This window comes from Lutra lutra, chromosome 9, assembly GCF_902655055.1.
Source record: "Lutra lutra chromosome 9, mLutLut1.2, whole genome shotgun sequence".
Taxonomy (NCBI): Eukaryota; Metazoa; Chordata; class Mammalia; order Carnivora; family Mustelidae; genus Lutra; species Lutra lutra.
Window position 1 is genome coordinate 86,872,578 of NC_062286.1, and position 25,870 is coordinate 86,898,447.

General features: G+C 44.4%; 1 protein-coding gene across 4 annotated transcripts in view; it reads left to right on the forward strand.

Annotated features, from left to right (window-relative positions):
• The window catches only part of NCK2 (NCK adaptor protein 2), a 156,680-nt gene that overhangs the window by 74,645 nt on the left and 56,165 nt on the right, over positions 1-25,870 (forward strand). For 3 of the 4 annotated variants that reach the window (XM_047744699.1, XM_047744697.1, XM_047744698.1), the window contains exon 2: positions 1,886-2,071. The exons of the other annotated variant lie outside the window; for it this stretch is intronic. The gene's annotated coding sequence lies outside the window, so the exon portion shown is untranslated. The remainder of the gene's footprint in view (positions 1-1,885; positions 2,072-25,870) is intronic. 4 annotated transcript variants of the gene reach the window in all.

Consider the following 25,870-nt stretch of genomic DNA (forward strand, 5'->3'; position numbering starts at 1 on the left):
CATTTGTGGGCATGACTGTTTAGTTGGTGGCTTTCTTCGGTAAGCGCAGTAGAAGGAAATACAACGCTTGGCCAAGACCTGAGTCCAGATTCCAAATCTATTTCTGGAAACCCTGTCATTTTATCGTCAACATTCAGCAGCGGGAAGGGTGTAATTGTCCAGGTCCACATTTACTGTCTTGCCTCAATCTAGTATTCCTCTTGTGTTCCAGCATCACCTTTTCCCTGTCAAATTGTGTTGTTTTTTTTTTTTTTAAAAGGTTTATTTATTTATTTGACAGAGAGAAAGATCACAAGTAGGCAGAGAGGCAGGCAGAGAGAGGGGGGGAAGCAGGCCCTCCACTGAGCAGAGAGCCCGATGTGGGGCTTGATCCCAGGACCTTGAGATCATGACCTGAGCCGAAGGCAGAGGCTTAACCCACTGAGCCACCCAGGCGCCCGTTTTTTTTTTTTTTTTTGTATTTTTTTTTTTAAAGTCATGCAGCCTCTGGGGCTCCTGGGTGGTTCAGTGGTTGAGTGTCCGACCCTTGATTCTGCGTGAATCTGGATCTCAGGGTTGAGAGATCAAGCCCTACGTTGGGTTCCACACTCAGTGTGGAGTCTGCTTGAGACTTTCTCTCTCTCTGCCCCTCCTCCTTCCCCTGCTCTCTTTCTCTCTCTCTCTCTCAAATAAATAAATCTTGAAAAAAATCATGCAGCCCTTAAAATAATGCTAGAGAGTACACAAAGAGGAATTAATTTTTTAATCAAAATTTATGAACTTGCTGTATAACATTTTTATGGAAGTTCTACTTGACTTATCTTTTTCTATTTGACTAAAATAGAATTTGATTTTTCTATGGGGTATTTAACGTTTTGGGTCACAATCATGCCAGGGATGAATTAATAGATCTTCTATGAGTGAACTGTCAGTACAGAGCCCCTCTAGGTTTGAAATGTAATTAAAAATGTCACTGAACTCTCTTGGAGGTCCGCAGAGCTTCAGGGACCCCTCAACAATGCTGGCAAGGACTGAAAATAGCCACCCAAGTTCAGAGAACATAAGGCAGCAGCAGACTGTCCAGGAGCAGGAGGGAGAGGCTGCCGGTCACCTTTGTCAGGCTTCTCTTGTCTCAGCTTCCTTGTAGTTTCAGGATACTATTCTCAGATTTCCTACAGGGATGTTTTTAGCACAAGGCTATGGCTCCAGTAGGGGGGCCTCCCACCACTCAGTAAATGGCCAGTGCAGGAAACCTCCAAAAGAGGAACGAGTCTCTAAATTTAAATATCCATGCTCTCTGCAACCCTTCTGCCTTAATTAGGCTCTCAGACTTGCTTCCTTTCCACTTGGCACACCTTTCTTTTGTTTTTGGCAGGTTGAAGTATGTGGGGAGGAGTTGTCTCGGGGAGGAGGGCTGGAGGAATCTTGGGAACATAGGTCCCTTGTTGGCAGCCACCTGTCCCGGCCTTCCCCATCTCTTCCCTCCACAGAGCCTCAGAGCTGATAGCAGGGAGCTGAAGGTAGAGGAGGAGAATAATTTTGTTTGGGTAGAGGTCAGTAGGTACAAAGCACCCTGTTTCTGGGGTGTATTAAAAATACTGGTTTCATGAGGCACCTGGGTGGCTCAGTGGGTTAAAGCCTCTGCCTTCGGCTCAGGTCATGATCTCAGGGTCCTGGGATCAAGCCCCACATTGGGCTCTCTGCTCAGCGGAGAGCCTGCTTCCCCCTCTCTCTCTGCCTGCCTCTCTGCCTACTTGTGATCTTTCTCTCTGTCAAATAAATAAATAAAATCTAAAAAAAAAAAAAAATTTAAGAAAAAATACTGGTTTCAGGCAAATAAATAATCATGCAGTTTCTTGCAAGCAGGCATTCCTAATAAATATTTTTTTTTCTTATTTCCTTTCAGATTTTCTATTTTCCTTTTATACGAGTGATTGCCCAGATCATAATTCTCTGCTGAGATTTGGGGGTTTTTTTCAAGAATTTGGAGAATCCCTGCAGCTTTGTAACTTCAAGTGTGTCACCAGCTGGCAATTTCTCTTTTCGAGGCATTCTGCATTTGCCAGTCATCTCTTACAACTGAGTGCCAAAGGTAAGCGTGCAGTGCCCTGCTTAAAACAGATGCAGGAAGTTGGTGCTTTTGTCTCAGTCCAGTGCTTGATCTGCAGTGTAGGTTTTACACGAGTTAAATGGCAGTTAAGTGTGGCCCCGATGAGCTGAGCCACATCACGTTCAAGTTTCCAAGGGCTCTGGTTCAAAAATGAGATCGCTGTTCCTGCGTCAGCACGTGATAGCATGGGGTAGCTAGGAAGCAGAATGGTGGGTGTCCCCCACTGTAAATGCCCTGGCGCCCAGCTCTGCGGCCCAACAGGTGGTCTTGAGCCGGGCCTTGAGCGAGGCCTTCTGTGTGCTGCTGTGGGAGCAGGAGATAAACAAGAACTGCCTTCAGGCTACTTTTAGTTGAGTAAATGTTCCTTCTGACCTCGGTCTTGGGAAGATAAGTCTCTGTGAAAACATGCAAACAGATAAAGGATTCTGGGGAGTGTTGTGCTTGCTTGTATGGGAAATCGGCTCATGCGTGTTAAAACTATACCCAGAAGATAGCCTGTGGGCTCGGAGGTCCAGGGGTCCTGTAGTAACAGGTACTGGACAAAAACAGGTGTCCGTACAACAGAGTGATTTCTCAGCCCCAAAACATTGTTTGGGACATTTGATTTAAATGTCAGAGTTGTGGTTTAGTCGTCTGATTAATCTGGTGGTCTATCTTTGGCCGGGCGGTGCCGAGTGCTTTTTGAGAAGGTAGGATTTCATCCGCAGTAGGGAGAGCACCCAGTTCACGGGCTTTCCTTCAGAGCCTTATTTTGCCTGTGTTAGCCGCACATTGTTTTAAACTATTCTTGGATCTATAGCTTTGGACTGTAAAATCTCTTGGTGTGATATTCATTAAGTTTATTAGTTTAATATAAATTAGAATTGTCTTTCATTTGGTCTAAAACTACTATTAAACTTCTTATGAGTGGGGTTCCCCCCGCCCCCTTGACCACTTCTTTTTTATCTTTTTCTTTTTTGAAGACTTCTTGATTTTACTTATGTTCCCTTCTGATGTGTGGTAACAAGAATAGCGCAGAAATAATATGTAGTATTTCATAAGGATAGGATTAAGTGTCTAGGTGTTTTCACCTTATTATCCTTTCTGGTTTCATTTGGAGGAAATGACATGTCTCACTTACTTAGAGTGTTGTGATTTCCAGATCTAGGTCCTGGCTTGGAATCTAGAGCTTGGAATTAATGTTGTGCAGCCTGATTCTACACCCTCCTTCCTTCCTCCCTGTATGCTCAGACTTACTCTGACCCTGCTTCCTGGACATGTCTGTTCCTAGCTCTCCACCCCCTCATGCGTTAATGGAAAGAAACCCAAGTTTCTCTTGCAGACCTGATAAAAGATAAGTATCGTTGGGGTGTTAGACGTCCAGTCCTAGGAGATTTCTGTTACACTGGAAAGCTCTTACTCGTAGCACTTCAGTTTTGTTTTTTTTTTTAATTGCCATTGGAGTGGAACCTTTTAAGACTTAGTCTTTTATAAATGCAGTCACATATTTCATGGCAACAAGCAAAAAATTAGCACCAATCCTCAAAGCTGATTGTCAGAATTCATCAGTAATTTGTCAGTATCAGCATCTGACACTTTGTGATATTAACACCCTTAATCATTCCAGTTACTCTGAAAGTTTGTCTTCCGCAGAGAGTGGTAGGCAGGGAGGTGTTACACTCACTCCCAGCAGCGTATTCTGCAGGTGTCAGTGACTATTGGGCAAGTGGTTCGTTCCTGGGTATAATTAGGTAGAGGACCATTCATAACCATGGAAAGATACTTACAAAAATATCCATACCCATATTACTTTAAATAATTAATTTTTATAAGCTCATGACATCCATGGCCAAAACGTCTTAAAAATTACTTTTGTGGTTTGGATTAAATGTCCAATGGGAAAATCTTTAGATGTATCCATTCATGTAATAAATATTGTGAGCACCAACTGGATTCTAGATTATTTTTCTTAGTGTTTTAGCAGCTACAAAAATAGATAAAATAAGCTCTAGACAGCATTTTTCTCTTGCCCTTGTGGGATAGGGACAGGACCCTGACAGCTCTGGCTGGGGTTCTTATTGTGAGTCCCTCCCTGGTGCCCAAGGCAGAGGGAACTGTCCCTCAGAGAGGAGTCTGGAAAAGTCACGGGAAGCTGTGTTTGGAGTGAGTTTTAGAGAATGAGGGCGTGCATGTGCAGAGGCATAGTGGGTCCCCTTGGCAAGGACAGGCTAGGTGGATTCTCTGGGTAACGGCTCTTAGAATCTCCAGATCATTTAAGCAATAATGAGTTGGGGCCCAGCATGCTCTTTGGTCTGTGGTCCTTCAAGCCCCAAAGGGAAAAGTGCCTTTATCGAGGGGCATATTTTGGAAAGAAATGAAAGCCTCATCAGCCTGGCAAAGTGGTTAAGTGGGATGTCAGCCTCAGATGCATTTCCCAGGTACCAGGACTCAAAGTGTACCCTGTCCCAGTTGAGACCTGCACCTAGGGCTGGCTGGGGGAATCTGGGGGAAGGGGGAATGTCCCAGCTGCTTCTCAGAGGGGCCTAAGTGGGGTTCTGAGCCCCTGTTTCCAGGTGGTACATTTCCCTGCCTTGTATTCTGGTCTTCCCTGGAGCCTCCCCCATTTGGAAGTTGAAGAGCAGTGTTGGGAACTCCTTAGCCCTGACCCTGGCTGCTTTGGGGAGGGGGAATCATGGGAGAAGCACAGTGGCAAAGCCCTTCCATTTACGCTGGCGCGCTGTTCATGGATGTAGAGCCTGCACTTAATTCTTCCCATGTATTGTTGAAGACTGACTCTAGTTCACTGTCATTGGGGGCTGGCTGGTGTTTGCTAGATGTGAAGGGCCTTGTACACTATGCTGAAAATTCCTTATCTTTTGAAAAACTACACAGAGACATTTTCATGAAAGAAGCCCAAGGGGGTAGAAGATGTTGGTGTCAAGGGGGAGAAAAGATCGTGGCTTAGGTGATAAGACTCATGAGCGAAGGGAAGAAGAGGAGACGCAGATTCCATGAACTGTCAGTTGCTGATACGAGTATTGGAGAGCAGATGTTACCAGTGATCCTCTACGTGTTGTTCCTTCTTTTTTTAGCTTCGTGGAGGTTTGTGATGGACAAAATTGTAAGCTACTAAAAGTGTACATTGTGGTGCTTTGATATGCCACATACACCGTGAAAGAATCCTGACCATCTAGTTAATGAACACAGTTGTCACTTCACATGTTTATCTTCATGTGTGTGTATGTGGGAACATTTACATTTCCTCCTCTTAGCAAATTTCAATTAAATAATACCGTGTTATCAATAGTAGTCACTGTGTTATACATTAGATCCTTGGGCCTTATTCATCTTACAGATAAAAGTTGTACCCTTTACCAATCTCTGCCTGTTTCCTCCACCCTAAACCCTTGGCCACCACTTTGCTACTCTCTGTTTCAAGAGTTTGACTTTTATTTATTTTTTTTTAAAGATTCCACAAATGAATGATACCACGCAGTATTTGTCTGTCTCTGTCTGGCTCTCTGGCTTATTTCGCTTAACAATGTCTTGAGGTCCATCTGTGTTGTCAAGAATGGCAGGATTTCCTTTTTTTTTCTCATGGCTGAATAACATTCTGTTGTATTTGTATATCGCATCTGAATCTGGTCATCTCTGGGCTGACACTTAGGCTGTTCCCATATCTCGGCTGCTGTGAATAATGCTACAGTGAACATGGGGTTGCAGATAGCTCCGTGAGAGCCCATTTTCATTTCCTTTGGAAATATACCTAGAAGTGGAATCGTCAGATCATCTGGTAGTTCTGTTTTTAATTTTGGGGGGGCCCCTCCATACTGTTTTCAATAGTGGCTTCACCAACCTATCTTTCCATCAAGAGGGAGAAAACAAGACGAAACCAGAGAGGGAGACAAACCATATGAGACTCCCCTCAGGATACAAACTGAGGGCTGCTGGAGGGGAGAGGTGTGGGGGGGATGGGGCGGCTGGGTGATGGACATGGGGGAGGACGTGTGCTATGGTGAGTGCTGTGAATTGTGTAAGACTGATGATTCACAGACCTGTACCCCTGAAACAAATAATACATTATATGTTTATTAAAAAAAAGAGAGAGAAAGTGCTCCCTTTTCTCCAGTACTTGCCAATACGTGTTATCACTTGTATTTTTGCTAATAGCCATTCTAACAGGTGTGAGGTGATATCTCATTGTGAGTTGGATTTGCATTTCCCTGTTGATGAGTGATGGTGAGTGCCTTTCCATGTACCTGTTGAGTATTTGGATGTCTTCTTTGGAAAAGTGCTGTTCAGATGCTCTGCCCACTTTTTGTTGGTGTTTCTGCTGTTGAGTCGGAGGAGTTCTTTGTATATTTTGGATAATAACTCTTCATCAGATATATGATTTGTGAATATTTTCTTCCATTCTCTAGGTTACTTTTCATTCTGTTGATGGTTTCCTTTGCTGTACAGAAGCTTTTGAGTTTGATGTCCTCCCCCTTGTTTATTTTTGCTTTTTTTGCCTTTGCTTCTGGTGTCAAATCCAAAAACTCATTGCCAAGACTGATGTCAAGGGGCTTACTGCCCGTTTTTCTTTTAGGTGTTTTCTGGTTTCAGGTCATATACTTAAGCCTTTAATCCATTTTGAGTTAATTATTTACGGTGTAAGCTAGTGGTCTGTTTCATTCTTTTGCATGGGGCTGTCCAGTTTTCCCAGCACGATTTACTAAAGAGACTGTTCTTTCCTCATTGTGTATTCTTAGCTCCTTTGTTGGAAATTAATGGACCATATATGTATGGGTTTATTTCTGGGCTCTTTGTTCTGTTCCATTGATATGTGTGTCTCTTTTTATGCCAACATTTTACTGTTTTCTTTATCATAGCTTTTGTAAGGTACCTTGAGATCAAAAGTGCGATGCTTCTACCTTTGATTTATTTTATTTTTCTTCAAATTTGCTTTGGGTATTTGGGATCTTTTATACACATTTTTTTTTAATTTTAGATTTGATTTTATTTATTTGAGAGAGAGAGGAAGAGTGAATGCACAGGTGGCAGGGAGGGGCAGAGAGACAGGGAGAAGCAGACTCCCCACTGAGCAGGGAGCTTGACTTGGGGCTCCATCCCAGAACCCTGGGATGACCTGAGCCAAAGGCAGACACTTAAACGACTGAACCACCTAGGCACTGCGGTTCCATACACATTTTAAGATTGTTCTATTTCTGATGAAAATGCCATTGGAATTCTGATAGGATTGCATTGAATCTGAAAATGGCTTTGGGGGGCGCCCAGGTGGCTCAGTGGGTTAAGCCTCTGCCTTCCGCTCAGGTCATGATCTCAGGGTCCTGGGATCGAGCCCCGCATTGGGCGCTCTACTCAGCAGGGAGCCTGCTTCCCCCCCTTTCTCTGCCTGGCTCTCTGCCTGCCTCTCTGCCTACTTCTCTGCCTACTTGCAATCTCGCTGTCAAATAAATAAATAAATACATCTTTAAAAAAAATGGCTTTGGGTCGTATGGGCATTTTAACAATATTAATTCTTAAAATCCATGAGCATGGAGTATCTTTCCATTTATTTGTGTTTTCTTCAGTTTCTTTCATCTATGTCTTAACAGTTTCAGTGTACAGATGTTTTGCCTCCTTGGTTAAATTTATTGCTGGGTATTTTATTCTTTTTGATGCACTTGCAAATGAGATTGTTTTCTTAATTCCTCTTCCTGATAGTTCATTGTTAATGTACAGAAACAAACTGATACTTGTATATTGATACTGTATCTTGCAACTTCATTGAATTTGCTTATTCTGACAGTTTTTTTGAGAAGTCTTTATGGTTTTCTATATATCACATCATGTCATCTGCAAATAGTGACAGTTTTACTTCTTTTCTGATTTGGGTGCCTTTTGTTTCTTTTTCTTGTCTAATTGCTCTGGCCTGGACTTCCATTACTATGTTAAATAAAAGCGGCAAGAATGGTATTCTTGTCATGTTCCTGGTCTTTGAGGAAAAGCCACCAGCTTTTTGCTGTTAGGTATGATATTAGCTGTGGGCTTTATTATGCTGAGGTACATTTCTTCTATACCCAGTTTGCTGAGAGTTTTTATAAGCGGATATTGAATTTTATCAAATGCTTTTTCCACATCCATTGAGATTATCATACTATTTTTATTCTTTGTTTTCTTAATATAGTGCATCACATTGATTTACATATGTTGAATTATTCCTGCATCCCTGTAATAAATTCCCCTTGATCATGGCGTATGCTCTTCTGATATGCTGTTGAATTTGCTAGTATTTTGTAGAGGATTTTTCTATACTTGCCAGTGATATTGGGCTATAATTTTCTTTTCTTGTAATGTCTTTGTCTGATTTTGGTTTTAGGGTGATGCTGGCTTTGTAAAATGAGTTTAGAAGTGTTCTCTTCTGTTTTTTAGAAGCGTTTGATAAGGATTGGTATTAATTCTTTCAGTGTTTTGTAGAGCTCACCAAGGAAGCCATCTGGTCCTGGACTTTTGTTTGTTGGGAGGCTTTTGACTATTGATTCAATCTTCTTACTAATAATCAGTCTGTTTAGATTTTTGTATTTCTTTATAATTCAGTCTTGACAGGTTTTATATTTCTAGGAATTTGTCCCCTTTTTTAAGCGATTCAGTTTGTTGGCATACAGTTTTTTATGGTAGTGTGTTACGATCCTTGTATTTCTATGGTATAGTTATAATGTCCCCTCTTTCATTTCTGGTTTTATCTACTTGAGTTCTCTTTTTTCTAGGTGAGTCTGGAAAAGGTTTATGTATTTTATCTTTTTCAGAATACCAGCTCTTAGTACTACTGGTCTTTTCTATTATTTTTTTAATTTTTTTTTTTTAAGATTTTATTTATTTATTTGACAGATAGAGATCACAAGTAGGCAGAGAGGCAGGCAGAGAGGTGGAAGCAGGCTCCCTGCCGAGCAGAGAGCCTGATGCGGGGCTCGATCCCAGGACTCTGAGATCATGACCTGAGCCGAAGGCAGGGGCTTTAACCCACTGAGCCACCAAGGCCCCCCTCTATTATCTTTTTAGTCTCTATTTTGTTTCTTTCTACCATGGTCTTTGTTATTTCCTTCCTTGCACTAACTTTGTGTTTCATTTGTTTTTCTTTTTCTAGTTCCTTAAGGTGTAAAGTTACTTTATTTGGCAGTCTTTGTTTTTTTCTTAATGTAGGTTTTTATCACTGTAAACTTACATTTTAGAACTGTTTTTGCTCTGTCCCATAACTTTTCATGTTTCCATTTTCATTTGTCTCAAGATATTTTTTGACTTACCTTTTTATTTCTTCTTTGACCCATTCAGTAGCGTGTTGTTTAGCCTTCACATACTTGTGGATTTTTCCGGTTTTGTCTTGCAATTGACTTCTAGTTTCATACCATTACAAGCCATAAAAGATTCTTGATAGGACTTCAGTCCTCTTAAATGTATTAAGACTTGTCTGTGGCCTAACCTATGATATATTCTTGAGAATGTTCTGTTTGTGTTTGAGAAAAATAGTGTTGATGTTAGGTAGAATCTTTTGTAAATATTAAGTCTGCCTACTCTAGCATGTATTTTGCATACAGATTTCTGTATTGATTTTCTGTCTGGATGATCTATCGAATTGATATAAGTGGGGTTTTTTTTTTTTAGATTTTATTTATTTATTTGACAGAGATCACAAGAGGACAGGCAGGCAGAGAAGGCGGGGTTGGGGGAAAGCAGGCTCCCTGCTGAGCAGAGAACCCGATGTGGGGCTTGATCCCAGGACCCTGAGATCATGACCTGAACCAAAGGCAGAGGCTTTAACCCACTGAGCCACCCAGCTGCCCCTATAAGTGGGGTATTAAAGCCCCCCACCATTACTGTATTGCTCTATGTTTCTCCCTTTGCATCTGTTAATATTTGTTTTATATATTTAAGTGCTCCTATGTTGGGTGCATAAATATTTGGAAATGTTATATCTTATTGGATTGACCCCTTTATCATTATATAAGCACATTTTCTGTCTCTTAATTACATTTTTTGGCTGAAATTCTATTTTGTATGATAAAAAAAAGTTTAGCTACCCCTGTTTTTTTTTGTGTGTTTCGTTGTTTCCATTTGCACAGAATATCTTTTCATCCCTTTACTTTCAGTCTATGTGTGTCCTTATATCCGAAAAATGTCCTTGTAGGAAGCACATGGATGTGTCTTAGGTTTCTTCTCCATTAAGCCACTCTATTAGCCCATCTTTTTTTTTTTTTTTTTTAAGATTTTATTTATTTGACAGACAGGGATCACAAGTAGGCAGAGAGGCAGGCAGAGAGAGAGGGGGAAGCAGGCTCCCCACTGAGTAGAGAGCCCAATGCGGGGCTTGATCCCAGGACCCTGAGATCATGACCTGAGCTGAAGGCAGAGGCTTTAACCCACTGAGCCACCCAGGTGCCCCTAGCCCATCTTTTGACTGGAGAATTTTAGTCCATTTACATTTAATGTAATTATTGATAGTTATTGACTTACTGTTGTCGTTTTGTTAATTGTTTTCCTGCTTTTTGTAATTCTTTTGCTCCTTTCTTCTCTTTGTCAATTCCTTTGTCATTTGATGATTTCCTCCAGTGGTATGCTTAGATTGCTTTTCTTTTTTATTTTTAAAGATTTTATTTACTTATTTGATAGAGAGAGCAAGAGAGAGCATACAAGCAGGGGGAGTGCAGGAGGGAGAAGCAGGCTTCCTGCTGAGCAGGAAACCTGATGTGGGGCTCCATCCCAGAACCCTGGGATCATGACCTGAGCTGGAGTCAATCACTTAACATCTGAGCCACCCAGGCACCTCTAGATTGCTTTGTCTTTCTTTTTTGTGTATCTATTAAAGGTTTTTGCTTTGTGGTTACCATAAAGCTTATATAAAACATCTGACAACAGCTTACTTTAAGTGTCTGATAACAAGTCTGTATGCATTATTTTCTGTCCACTACAGAAGCAACAGTGATTTGTTTTAAGCCTGCATTGGGCAGGATAAAATGAAAAGCCAACCATATTTGTCACTCTTACATTCATAAAAATCCTATCCAGTAATACTAATTTTAGAAAGGAAAATTTTATTTTTTTTTCTCCTCACTTTTGCCATATCTCAGCTTTTTTTTTTTTTTTTTTTTTTTTTTTTTTTTGTAGAAATGACAAGACTGCTAGTAATGCTCTTATTCTCTTGGCCCACAGGTTTATTTAGAAAGAACTTTTACATACAAAACCCATCTCTCAGTCAGTCATTAAGTTTTTAGGGCTAAAACTGATCTTGAGAGATGGAGATATCTGGAAGTAACTTGTTGATTTATGCGAAAATAGAAGGGACCATCCTGGCCCCCTCACTGCCACTCTCCCCTTCATTGGGACTCCTGAGGAATCTGGGGTAGGGACTCTGCACTGGAGCAATGCGGTCTTAAGGGATACCGAGTGTCTGGGGATAGCCATAGCCTTTGATGTTCCAGTTTTTGTAGTGGCTAGATCTGTGATAATCAAATAAATTGATTAAATAAATACCCAGTAAGTATTGGCAATTCCTAAAAATACAGCACAGAGTTATCTACCACAGATATCTACCACAGATAACTTGGTGGGGTAGTCATACTTGCTGGGTGTCTGGCATAGGGCTTTCTGCCTCAACTGTAACCTCTAATCTGAAACACAGATCTCATTACCTTGATTTTACAGGCGAGGCACTAACTCTCGGGAGAGATTAAGGTGATTGCCTATGTTCATAGAGTCAAACTCACATGCTGGCATTTTGACCAAGGTCATGTTCTTTCTCTTCCCCATGACCCTGACATACCCTGGAAATGACATAGTAACCACCTGTGGTCTGAGCACTTACCCTGAAGCAGGCCTAACTTGCTGGACGTTCTGATAGATTAAGCAGCTTGGCCAAAGCTCAGGGCTCGTGAGGGAAGAGTAGGCTGCGTGTCTACATCTTCTGATCCGAAGCCTTTCATTCTTATCAGACCATGAATTTTATTTATTTGCTTATTTTTTCCCATAGAAAAGTCCCCAGCAACCAAGTATGGTTTGGAAGCAAGTCTCTTTTGGAAACTTAAGGAAGGGAGCAGGAAGAAAAGCTTTGGGAAGGAGCTGAGGGGTGGGACACAGGAACTTCAGTCCCATGGAGGAGGGCCTTGCACCTCCTGAAGTCCTGAGCTGAGCAGCTCAGGACCAAGCAGAGGCCAGATGCAGGCCGCGGACTTGGCCTTGTGCTGTTCCCAGACAGCCTTCAGTGCTGCCTTGTACTGGTGACTTCAAACTTGGGAGCAGACCTTTGGAAAAATTCATCTGTGGGAGCAAGAGAACCTGTATACTTCCATGTGCTGTGTCCTCCCCATGCCTCTTTAGATGTCCACAGCACCTTTGTACAGAGTGAAGCTTCAGAAAATTGCAATGTAGTTTTTTTTTTTAATGTAATGAAATCATCCATTTTCTAATGATAGAAGTGATGATCGAAGTTTAATCAAGCATTTTCCTTCTCCCCGCTACCCAGCATGCTCTAGCAGTGTGGCTTCTTAGAAAGCTGAAAAAAAAACAATTAAAAACACAAAAAAGCAAGTCCTTGCTCCCCACTCCCCCCCCCCTTCTTTTCTCTCTGACAGATTGTAGAAGCTGAGTTCTGGGCATTTCTATCCTTTCTCCACTATTCTCTGAATTGTACCCTACAGTTCACAAAGGAATTTTCATATAAACTTGCATAATTTCTTTTTAAAACCAGATGACATGGCTCTTCTCTCTCTCCCCACACCACCACCATTTTATAAATGCAGGAAATGAGCCAGGAGGTCATGGGTTATAATTATTTGTGCACGCTCAGTTGCAGAGTGACCTAGCGGCACTGTTCCTTTAAGAACCACTGGACCAGGCATGTAGGTGGAACAGAACAGTAGAGTAAGAAGTAGATCACATGGATCTTTGAATGAGAGCATTGCTGCAGTCAAGGTTCCAAAATTAAAAAGGTTTTTTTTTGTTGTTTTTTTGTTTTGTTTTGTTTTGTTTTACCTTCCTGCAGAAAAACAAAAAGTACATTCCTGCCATGTGTGTGTGTCGCAGTGGGGGGTTGGGGAGGTGGAGGTTTTTAGCAAATCACAGATCATCCATGACTCAATGCATTTACATCCCAATAAACCTATCATAGGTTGAAAATATCAGTAAGTCACAAAGGCATTGAATACACCTGTGAACGTCATCTTTGGCCTCACCCGTGTTAAATGTGCTTACAACCCTTACATCAGCCCACAGTTGGGCAGGATCATCTAACACGAAGCCTGTTTCCTAATAGTGTTGAATATCCCGTGACTGATTGGATACTGAACTGAAAGTGAAAACCAGAGTGGTCTTCACTGTGCTGCTCGTTGATTTCATGATTGCGTGGGTGACGGGGGCCATTGCGTGGCTGCTGCCCAGAATCACGAGAGAGGATGGAGCACATTTGCTAGCCCGGGAAAAGATCCAGATTCAAAATTAGAGGTACAGTTTCTACAGAATGGGTGTCGCTTTCACGCCGTCATAAAGTCAAAAAAATCTACTAGAAGTTGGGAGCCATCTGTAGACCCAGAACAGGTAAATCTGTTGGAGGTGGTTGGACTTGTTTATTACCTTGTTTGGGGCGATAATGCCAAGGTGTGTGTGCCTATGTCCAAACTCAAATTGTACATATCAAATATGCATGACTTTTTTATATATTAAGTCTCCCTCAGTGAAGTTGAAAAATAAGTTGCTCTGTCCTTGTGAGAATTCCTTTTATGGACCTCCCACTAGCATGTGCCCATCTGAAGGGGCACATGGGAGACCGCAGAGCTGTCCTGCACAGGCAGCATGGCTGGTGGTCCCAGGACACTTGGGGGATTGTGGGGGGTCCTGGGACCTCTTCACTTCCACCTTCTCCTGTCACTGGTGTTTCCTGTTCACTTTTATTAGAACATTGGGGAAGTTTTCCCTGGAAAGAGTACTGGCTCCAAGAAGTTAAATAAAAACTCCGTATGACTCAGGCCATAAAAGATCACTGGTACCGTGTTAATGATCAAGGTCGTAGCAGAAGTAGGTTTTGAATGGAAACTGGGGTCCCCCAGTTCTTATTGAGGAGAGGGTAACCGTGTCCACCTGCCAGGTCTGTGACAGTGGGGACCCATCCTGTGTCTCACTGTGAAACCACCTGTGTCTTCTCAGCCTTGGTTAGGTTTGAACTTGACTGCTTTCTGAAAGAAGTAAGGGAGATCCTAATTTTGGAATCCCTCATGGTGGTTCCCTGCCCAGAGCCCTTGGCCTTCTGACCTTCCTGTGTGGAATGCTATGCAGGCCACAGCGGGGGCAGGCCGCGGTCAGGAGCAGCCAAGGCCCACCGTGGATCCCAGGCCAGACCCAAGCCCAGTGGGGGAAGCAGAATGCTTCGTGCTCAGGTAGGGTATTTCCACAGAAGGCTGCGTTCTGCTTGGATCCCCCCTCCCCTCCCGCAGCGCTCATGGGGAAGGAGTGGGGAGGACAACAAAGCTGAGACCCCCTTCTCCAGACTTGTTTTAATTAGCAGTTTTAGGACCCGCAGCTTATGATCTTACCCAGAGGTTTTGTTGTCAATTCTATAGTGCTTACAAAGACTAGGAAAGACTTTCCACACCAAGATCAGAGGAGCTGGGGGGAGCCGTTTATCCCAGGAGCGCGAGATAAGAAGCGTTTCCTGTCAGCAGCCTGCATCTGATAGCCTCCTCTTTGTGGGAAAAGCTACATAGCCATCTTCAAATGGCTCTGTCTTATCATCCCAAAACTCCGTAGTGAGCACAGTTTTGTTAAATTCTGGCTCTATTTTCTCGGTGGTTGGATTCCAAGTCTCATTGACTTGTGCTTGGAGCAGAGGCCTCTGGAGAAAGTGGTGTGTGTGGGGGGACATGGGGTTGAGGACCTGCCATTTGTTCAGTTGTGCTTCTCATGACTGTGTGTTGACATCTAGGTCTTGGTTTCCGGGTCAGTGATGGGGAGGGACCTGAGGAGTACCTGGGTTGTGGTTCTCAGAGTTCAGGGACAGTCCGTCGTGGACAGTTTTGCACCATAGTCCCAGCCACCACACCCCACAGAATTCTGCGGGAAGAAGCGTTCACGGTGTGGGTGACACCAGAAGTCCCCCTCTGGCCCCGAATGGCAGGAAAACACAGGAGCTCGTCTCCCGTTGGCCTCTCATCTCCAGGAGAGGGGACCAGGAGTTCCCCTGAGCTATGAGCTGCCTGTGCTGCTGCCTCTGCTCTTGTTGGCCGGCTGGGCTGGGAATGGAAGGAGCTGGTCACTCAAAAGGTGCTTGGGGACCAGAGAAGACCTGGCCTCTGCCAGTGCCATGGCCTCTGCCTCACAGTTTTCTTTCCAGAAGCAAGCACATGGGCCTCAGGGAGCTCTGAGTCAGGGCCTGCTGGCTGCACAGGGGAGCCACCAACCTGGAGGGGCAGATGGGCCCTGCCATCTCCTGGGGCAAGCTCCCCGGGGAGTCAAAGGTGCTGACACAGGGGATCGGGGCTGATGTTTTCATCAACACTCTTCCCGCTTGTGCTTCCCCGCTCCTGGAGGTGGGTTTAAAAAAAAAAAAAACAAAAAAAAACACAGACCCCAGTCTCCGGTTCCAGCTCTGGGGATTCGATTTTGGGAAGCTTAGACTTTTTTGGCTTTATTTTAAAGCTTCTCAAGTCTTTGTGATCAGCCAGTCTGGAAACTGCTAACCCTGGGGAGATAAAGGGCTGTTTTGAGGTTGAGAGCAGAGGTAAGGCAAGAAAAGAGGGGTAAAGAGGATGTCACAGGACAGTGTTTCTGTGTCCTAGATGAGCCTCACTTGCATTTGTGCCCAGGTCACCTCCTCTGTGCTCTGGGCCACCTTGGAACGTGCATTTTCCTCCAAGAGCCACTAGGGTGCTCAGACTTGACTCTAGAACGTCCTGGAGTGAGCTGTGCCTGTGTCTGTATGTTTTTGCATCCGTCTTCCTGCAAGAGGGCTTCTGCTTTGAAAGTCCTCCATCCGAGAATGTTCATGTATTCACACTGTAGATAATCTGCAAAACTTAAAAAAGACAAAACAAACAAACTCCAGTCCACTACTGATTACAGTGTTTATTGGCAGTTCTGATTTTTGATCCTTATAATGAGCTACCCCTCAAGGGAGACTGGTCTTCTACACAGAAATCTGGCAGAATAGAATAAAGAAACAGGAAGCACAGGGCACCTCGGTGTGTTAGAACATACCAGAAATTGGAGTGCTGCTAATATTTTCTCTCCATGCCTTTACGTTTTCTACTTTGGAGATTTCAGCATGAGAGATGATGGGTTCCTACCAAACAGGGCCCAGGGTCAGTGGAGAGATCACACAGCAGAATCCATATTATTTCTTCCAGGGACTTTTTACAGAGCCCTGACTTTTGCTCAGTGGAACCAATATCTGAGTTACCTGCAGAACACGGGAGACGTGTGAAATAGTTACAACTTTATAAAAGGCCACATAGCCACATAGCCAGAATTGGTTCTGGTGTCAGTGATGTCGCCCAATGTTTTTGGCTCCAGACCCACACCCTCTAGCCGCAGGATACGAGTCTCTTAGGTCTAAGTGTCCTGGTGACCAGGATCTGACCTCCTAGTGCTGTAGGATCCTGATGGATGAGCGGGTGAATCAGATGATTGCACTGAGTCCTTTGTGACTCTAGAGCTGGGTGGGAAGAAGTTCTGTGTCCCTTGGGGGCTGACCCCGTGAGGCCCAGTTCTGTGCACTCAGGTGTTCTGCTTACAGTGTCGGTGGCGTTTGTGGGGAAGCTCGTCATCTTGATGGTCTCAGGAATGGAAAACTCAGACTGCTGTAGAGAATACCTGATCGCTTGTGTTTTTTTTTTTTTCTTCCCTGAAAAAAATAGAACTAAATAAACCAGAAATGTCTTCTTCCCAAATGAGATCTGGATTCCGCATGGATTACCTAGTATAGGGTTCTGAACTCTTCTGTACAGTCTCAGGACCCCTGGGTTTAGCCCGTTCCTGACTTCTGCCTATAGGACCTCTCCTTTTTAAGCACAAAATACTGGCCACATAAGTGCCTTATCCTCTGAGGTGCTTCTGTCTCTCCTGTCATATCCTGGGACACTTTAGAGGCGTGCATGTGTATATATGTCTGCATATACGTTGATTAAAAAAGGATGAAAAATTACACACCATGCAAACACTAATCATTATCAAAAGAGAAGCAGGAATGGCTATATTAATATCAAAGTACGCTTCAGAGGATGGAAAATTCCCCGTTACTAAGGGTCCTACCCAGGAGAGCACATTACACGTTGTTGTCATGTGTCCTCAGGCTGTGACAGTTCCTCAGACTTTCCTGGTTTTGGTGACCTGGACGGTTTTGAGCACTTGTCAGGTGTCCCCCAGTGGGGATTTACCTGATCCTCATTGTTAGGGTCGTGGGCTTCTTTGGAGACCAAAGCGGTAAAGTGCCATTGTTCATCACATAATATCCAAGGTATGTACTGTCCATCTGCCTAAGCAACATGACCTTGGCCTTGACCGGCTGGCTCCAGAGTTCCTCGTCATGCCCCTCTCGTGCTGTCCTCCTTGGAGGGAGGTCTGAGTGCCACCCACTCTTAAGTGAGTGGAGTTAGGCTCCCCCTCCTTGATGAGGAGGAGCTACATAATTTATTTGGAATTCTTCTGGGGACCTTTGTCTTTTCTCCCTCATTTATTTACTCACCTGCCCATTATCTTACTCTTTTACTTTTTTATTCTTCTTTTTTTTTAATACGTAATTTCTGCGCTGAATGTGTGGCTCGAACTCATGACCCTGAGATCAGGAGTGGCACGTCCTGCTGATTGCACCCACCAGGTGCCCCCGTTCCCTTGCTTTTTAAAGCTCATTTCACTACATGCATGGGTGAGCCTGAACAATATTGTCTAGTTGGTCGGTCTCAGGCTTTTCCGAAAATGATACCATGTAGGATGTCCTTTGTTTTGTTTTGTTTTGTTTTCCCCCTACTCAGCCTGGTTTCCGGGAGTCATCTAAGTGGTTTGGGGAGGCCTGCTTCTGTGTCACTGCTGTGTGACACCCTACTCCCTTTTCCCCTTGCTCGGCTTCGTTTCTCTTCCCTGTCACAGCAGTCCCACCTGTGACTCGGAGTGAAGTTGCCACCGGGCACGGCATGCTGTGTTGAACTTCCAGGAAAAGCCCAGCAAATTGTCTTCAATGCTGGTCATTCCATTTTCGTCTCCCCAGCCTTCCTCACACCTGTATCATCAACCTGTTTCATTTTTATCCTTCTGGAGTCCAAAGGCATCTTCCGTACTCTGCTCTCAAGCTATGGATGTGGCAGAGCTTTTCGGGTATGTAGTCACCATTTGTGCCACCCTTCTGTGCAAGGAGCGTGTCCTTGGCCCGCTTTTCAGTCAAGCTGTTGGTCTTTTTCTTCTGGACTTCAAGGGTTTTTATGTCTTCTAAATGCCAGCCCTTTGTCATTGTGTGCAGTGCCTACAGCGGTTTCTTTTCAAGTATATTTCATCAGATTTCAATCTGTGGCAATCGGGAATTCCTACTTGAGAATCCAGACACCCTCTTAACAGTCTTCTACCATGCCAGCAATGGATTCCACTAGTTAGAAACTTTAATGCTTTTATGTAAAAGGGAGTCTTGTATTCTTCTAGCTCTGCTGAAAGGACCATATCTATCTGGCGTTGTTTCAGTGCTCAACTGCCTATTTCAAAATTGGGGGTTGAAAAGGATAAATACAGAGTTTTCCAGTGCTGGAATCTTATTAACGGTGCTTAGAGTCTGCTCACCAGGTGTGCTCTCGGCCGGCGTGCTCTCAGACGTGTTGTGGGTTTGCCTAAACTGGCGTCTCTCGTATCTGTCGCTGTGCTCATTAGTTGCTAGAAAGAGCTGGAAGAGTCCCTCTTCGTTATTGATCCACATTTCATGAATATTTATGTCTATTCCATGTACTTTTTTATCCTTTTACCCAAAGTAGCTCAATAGTATAACATTTAAGATTTTAATTGGAATTCTTCTACGGCTGCCATCATGAGTCAAGAGCCCTTATTATGTAGAAAGACAACGGCTATCTCAAGGAGTGAGATTGTTTTAGATGAAGCATCTTCAGTGTGACTCCCAACAGCAAACTGGGACTTCAGTGTAGGACACAGCAGCCTTTCAGTAGCTCGGACCCACGAGCAGATTCCTCTGGGGGAGGCTGTCAGCCCCTCCCGATAAAGAGCGTCTATGGGACATTCACCCACTCCCTCCTTCAGATGCTTGCAGGGGACATGCATGGGCTCAGGCCTGCCTGAGCGCTTTGTTTACAAGGACACACAGTCCTTGTCTGCAACAAATTGTATTCAGTGGGAGAAAATAGACAATTAATCAATAAAGACATGCATGAAGTACTCCTGGGAAGTACCAGGGAAATAAGAAGGCAGCGTGAGGGGACGGAGAGTCTGTGGATGTCGGGGGCACAGCGTTTCAGGCAAGAGCTCGCCTGGTGGCTCTGAGGGACAGCCAGGTGTGAGGAGCGGGAGGGGTACGAGCGTGGAGGAAAAGGGCCCAAGGTCAAGTTATCTGAGACCTTTGTAAAGGTTCCGGATTCTGTTATGATGTGATGGGACGCTGCAGTAAGGTTTGGACAGAGGAGTGACACAAATCACCATCCGTTGTACAGGTCTCACAAGGCTACTGTTAGGGTAGCAGAGCGGGGTTGGGGGAGGGTTGGACCCAGAGAGATCCGTTAGGAGAAAGTCACAGGCAAGAGGGGCTGCTGGCTTGGAGCAGGGCGGTAGAGGGGATAAGGAGTGGTTGGATTGGAGACATTTTTCAGGCGAGGCTGTAGGGTGTGCTGAGCGGGGCGGGTGGTGCGGAAGGAGAGGCTGCAGGATGGCTCCAAGAGCTTTGGTTTGACAGGCAACTGGATGAATGGTTGTCTTTTATGTCATTTACTCAGAAGGGAACACTGAGAGGAGATACAGGCGGGTTTTGTTGTTGTTGACTTGACTCGTTTCCTTTTGTTTCTGGTGGGGAGAATGAAGAATTGTCTCTGGGTATGAGCCATTTGGAGACCACGTTGGGCATTCGAGTGGATGCGTTCCCTAGGCACTTGGGTGGAACAGTCTGGCTTTGAGGGGCAAGAGCAGGGGTGAAGACTGACTTCTGGAAGCAACCCATATCGAAGTGGTGCTCTGAGCCAGGAGGACGGACAGAATCATCCAGGCAGCAAGCAGACAGAGTAGGGGCTCCCAGACAGCCTGGCTGCCGCTGCGTCTGGGTCTGAAACAGAGTAGGAGCAGCAGGGAGCTGAGGGGGGCGCTCAGGGAGGAAGAAAAGCAGGGCCACGTGATTGCCCGGAAGCCGAGTGAGGGGCGCGCTCAAGAAAGCGCTAATGGACAGTGTCAGCTATCACCGTGCAGATAAGATGATCCAGAAAGGAGAGTCCTCGGGACACGGTGGGGTGGGGACCAACAGGTTCCTCCAGAAGTAGAGGGGTGGGTTTCAATGCACAGAGGAGGGCGGGCCTCCAGAGGGTGCCCAGCTGCCCACCCTGGGAACAAAGGGACAAGTGGCGTGGTCACAGGCATAGACAGGTAGACATTTCCTTCGGACTGCTTTCGTTTTTCTCAGTGAAGTATGAGGCAAGGTTGTTCATCACCTGACACTGCAGAAGGGGTTGGGCACGTTTGTGGAGGGAGAAGGAAGATCTGAAACAGACCCCTTACAGACGGAGGGAGGGAGTTCGCTTGGACATGGAGCGAGCTGCTGGCAGCACCCAGGACTTGCTTGGGCCAGTGATCAGAAGTATCAAGTGGGATCCATCAGCAGCTTGGGAGCACCTCTGTAGCACCTTCGGCTGACCTGGGGCAGAGGGGAGGGTAGATGCGACCAGAGTTTTCTCCATGCCTCCTTGGGACTTTGGGTGACCATGTCAGAGCCCTGATTCATAGCACCTGGGATCTCCTGAGGTGCTCTTGACATATGTTACCAAGTTTCAGCTCACCTAAGTCAAGGGTAAAAATAATTACACCTGTGGTAGTGTGAAGTATGTTCGGCAGACCGAAGGTGGGGTCAGGGAGGCCTGCTTGGTGAGGATGGGGATGGAACCCAGCTGGGGTTGTAGGAGGAATAGGCAGTGGGAGAAGGGGTTGGGGACAGTCAGCCAGACACAGCGACAAGTACGTTAGGGACCAGGGAGAGGTGTTTGTTAACGGCACTGCTTAGAGGGAGGAAAGGCTAACCAAAGCCAGACTGCAGCAGGCCCACAGGATGGCCTCTTTACTTTCTTCAACAGTGCTGTGACCCAGGAGCTGGGCTAGAGTCTATAAAATGCACACAAAGTGAGACGTAGGTACCACTGGTTACCTTAACGCCAGCTGTGCTGATTCCGGGACTGGGGCAGGAGATGTCCAGGAGGAGCCTGGAGCTGTCTCGTGATGCCAGAGCATAAGGATGGACTCCCAGCGCGTGCACACACACACACACACACACACACACACACACACTCTCACAGTGATGGTGGAATAGCAAAGGAACACAGGAGCCAACTGAAAGAGTTCCCAGAAGCCAAAGTTAGAACAGTTTGAGCCACAGGATCAATAAGCAATCCTGGATTGTGGCCAGAGTGTGGCTCAAATAAGTTTCTGTGCATCTACCCCGATGCAAATGAATGAATGAGTTTTAAACCAGGAAGAGAGACAAGTCTCCTGTGTGGAATGGAATCTAACTTCGGTAGATACCACATCTTCGAGGGAGGTGGAGTGGAAGCCCCACCCAAGGGCAGACGCTGCTTAGAGGTGCCCTTCTCAACAGCCCAGTGTGGAGAAGAGACAGACGGACTTGGAAGAGGGAAGACCTGACAGACGCATCTCAGCCAGGTCAGCATCACCAGTGGTGAGTCACGTGGACAGGATCTCTCCTTGATCCCCTGCTATGGATATGGCACTTTGCCTCTGGGCTGTTGCTCCCCAAACCACTGACAGCGCTTGCATGGGAAGAAACGCACCAGACGCATCCCAGGCAAGGGACATTGTACAGAAGACCTGACAAGTATCCCTTAGAACTGGACAGTCGTCAAGACGAGCCAAGTCTGAGAAACTGTCACAGCCAAGAAGGGCCTGAGGAGACATGAGGACTGAATGTAATGTGGTCTTCTGGGCGTGTTTGTGGATTTTAAAAAAGGGTATTAGGTAAAAGCCAAGGACATCCAAATAAAATATGGACTCTGGTTAATAATGTATCAGTGTTGGTTTATTGATTGTCCCAATGTGCCATTCTGATGTAGTATGTTAACAGTAGAGGAAATTGAAACCATTATTATTATTATTTTTTTTTTTTTTTTTTTTAGAGATTCACTTAGAGAGGTAGAAAGCACAAGCAGGGGGAGAGGGAGAGGGAGAAACAGACTCTCTGCTGAGTTGGCCTTGATCCCAGGACCTGGAGATTGTGACCCAAGCCAAAGGTAGACCCCCAACCATCTGAGCCTCCCAGATACCCCAAACTGAAACCATTCTGAAAAATAAAATTTATTTCAAAAAGTCAAGCATAGATGTTGGAAATTCTTATTTCCTCCTTCTGTTTTGTGAAATGATAGGAAAATCATCTTTTTTTTCTTGTCTTGTCTTTTTTTTAATGATTTTATGTATTTGTTAGAGAGCATGTGCAAATGGGAGGGAGAGAGAGAGAAGGAGCAGGAGCAGTGGGAGAGGGAGAGGAAGAAGCAGGCTCCCTGCCCCAGGGCTGAATCCCAGGACCCCAAGATCACGAGCTGAAGGCAGATGCTTAACTGACTGAGCCACCTAGGTCCCCGAAGACATCCTTAAAAGAATTGCATGTTTGGAATAAACGTCAGTATTTATCTTGACAAAAGCATTTGTAGGTATGTGTGTGTAGTGAGTAAAAAACTGGAGTAGCCAGGAACCCTTCCGTATTCCAGATCCCTGACCTGGACCAGGCGCTGTCCTCAGCATGACGGGGGAAGCTCCCCATTTCCAGGGCTAGGTAAGGACGGGTGTTCTGTAATTTTTCTTAACACATTATATAGGAGAATTGAAAATCTAGAGTACTTGGGAAGGTGGGCACAAACCTTACATATCTGAAGAATGAAAATGATTTTGGCAGCTTAATTCTATTTGAACACTGAGACCTTGATAACGTGGAGTGTTTTTAAAGTCACTGTGCTGCTCGTTTCACTCGCATGTGTTTCCGCATTAGGCAGAGGACTGTGAATAACAAGGTGGTCAGGAAGAAGGTCAGGTATTGATTAGCGAAGCTGAATTCATTAGGAAACCAAGAAAACTCATGACATTTACATATGTTACATTGTCCATTACATTGACATTTTGATATGTTTAAAGAAATAGATACTGAAGTTATAACAGTTACAGTTACTTTTGTGGGGAAAAATAGCAAAGCCTAATAAACCCCTAAAAATGGCGCTCCATGGTTGTATGTCTGCTTTGGGAGCAGTGGGCATGCATTGTCTAAAAATACTTCACACTCCCTTGGTTGGGTTAACAGAGGGTCAAATTTCACCAAAGTGAACAATGTCCATTTTCATAGGTGAGTATTTCCCTTTTTTTATATCAGCTTTATTGATGTGTAATTGGCAAATTAAATTGTAAGATATTTAAAGTGTGCATTGTGGTGATTTACCGTATACATCATGAAAGGATTCTCCCCACCTAGATGTTAATGAAAACACCCATCACACCACATATTTATTTATTTTGGTGAGAGCATTGAAGTTTTCTGCAAATTTCAGTTATCCAATACACTATTATCAACTGTAGTCACTGTTTTCCAGGAGATGTCAGACCTTATTCATCTTATAGTTAAAAAGCTTACATCCTTTTTACCAGCATCTCCTCATTTCTCCTGCCTGCCTAGCCATATCCCTGCTCTGCCTCTAGGAGTTTGCTTTTGGGGGAGGAGGGGCGGAGGGAGCGGTTTCCACTGTTCTCCTTTGTCTCATGACCCCGTTACTGTGATATCTTCCGGGTCAGTGTAAGGCTGTGTCTGTTGGTTCCAGGTCCAGTGCAGGTGTTTGGAATTCCATGTGTTTTACAATTAATACTGTATGATGAAATTGGCTTATTATGTTGACAGCAAGTCTCCAAATGATGGTACTCAGGCCTTAACATTCATAACCTTCTTCTTAGTGTGACAAATGTCTAAGAGGCTCATGCAGAAATGGAGAACAGTTAGCAAAGGTTAGTAAAATGGATACTCTCACGGCCTGAGTGGTAAATTATGTCTAAAAGTAGTATAAAGAGTAGCACTTCCTAGATTCTACTGAAGCAACAGAACTCCCAATTCTCTCTCTTCTGGAATATTTCCGGGGCACTAATGAGTCGTATCGACTTACTAGTCTAGTCTTTGGAATTCCGGTTGTGTCCAGGCATTTCATGTAGTAAAATTAGCTGCTTGGTGATGAACACCTACAAACTCACATTTTGAGGTGTTTTTCTTAATATGGTTCAATTTGGGGGAGTGTCTGATCCTGCTAGTATGTATAAATTAATAGTGTTCACTTAAAAAGAAAAAAAATGGGCATGAGATAGAGCAGAACACCGGAGATGAGTTATAAAGTATAAAACTTTCTTTCTAAGTGCTCCAAGTCAATCACAGACCTGTACTCCTGGGCTATAGCATCAGGGAAGTACAAATCAGCATCAGTGAAGTACAAATCAAAACCACAGTGAGATACCACCTCACACCAGTCAGAATGGCTAAAATTAACCAGTCAGGAAACTACAGATGCTGGCCAGGATGTGGAGAAAGGGGAACCCTCCTACACTGTTGGTGGGAATGCAGGCTGGTACAGCCACTCTGGGAAACAGCATGGAGGTTCCTAAAAAAGTTGAAAATAGACCTACCCTACGACCCAGAAATCGCGCTAGTGGGTATCTACCCCAAAGATACAAATGTAGTGATCCAAAGAGGCACCTGCACCTGAATGTTTATAGCAGCAATGCCCATAACAGCCAAACTATGGGAAGAACCTAGATGTCCATTAACAGATGAATGGATAGGGAAGATGTAGTACATATACACAATGGAATACTATGCAGCCATCAAAAGAAACGATATCTTGCCATTTGCAACGTGGATGGGACTAGAGGGTATTATGCTGAGTGAAATAAGTCAATCAGAGAAAGATAATTATCATATAATCTCTCTGATATGAGGAATTTGAGAGGCAGAGTGGGGAGTTATGGGGGTAGGGAAGGGAAAAATGAAACAAGATGGGATCAGGAGGGAGACAAACCATAAGAGACTCTTAATCTCACGAAATAAACTGAGGGTTGGTTGCCGGGGGGAGGTGGGTAGAGAGAGGGTGGTGGGATTATGGACACTGGGGATGGTATGTGCTATGGTGAGTGCTGTGAAATGTGTAAGCCTGATGATTCACAGACCTGTACCTTTGGGGCAAATAATACATTATATGTTTAAAAAAAAAAAACACCCTTTCTTTTTCTTGAGATTGCCATCCACTAACAAATCCTCTTCAGTATCCATTAAAAAGAAGGTTCACTTAAAGTATGTGTACAAACCCACTAGGATGGCTGCTATCAAACAACTAAATAGCAAATGTTGGTGAGGATGTGGGGAAATTGGGACCCTTGTGCACTGCTGGTGGGAATCGAAAAGGGTGCCAGCTGTTATGGAAAATAGGATAGAGGCCCCTCAAAAAAACTGAAACAGTTGCCGTATGATCCAGTCCACTTTGGGGTATGTACCCCAAAGAATCTAAAACAGAGTCTTGGAGAAATATTTGCCCATTCATGTTCAACAGCAGTGTTATTCATAAAAATCAAGAG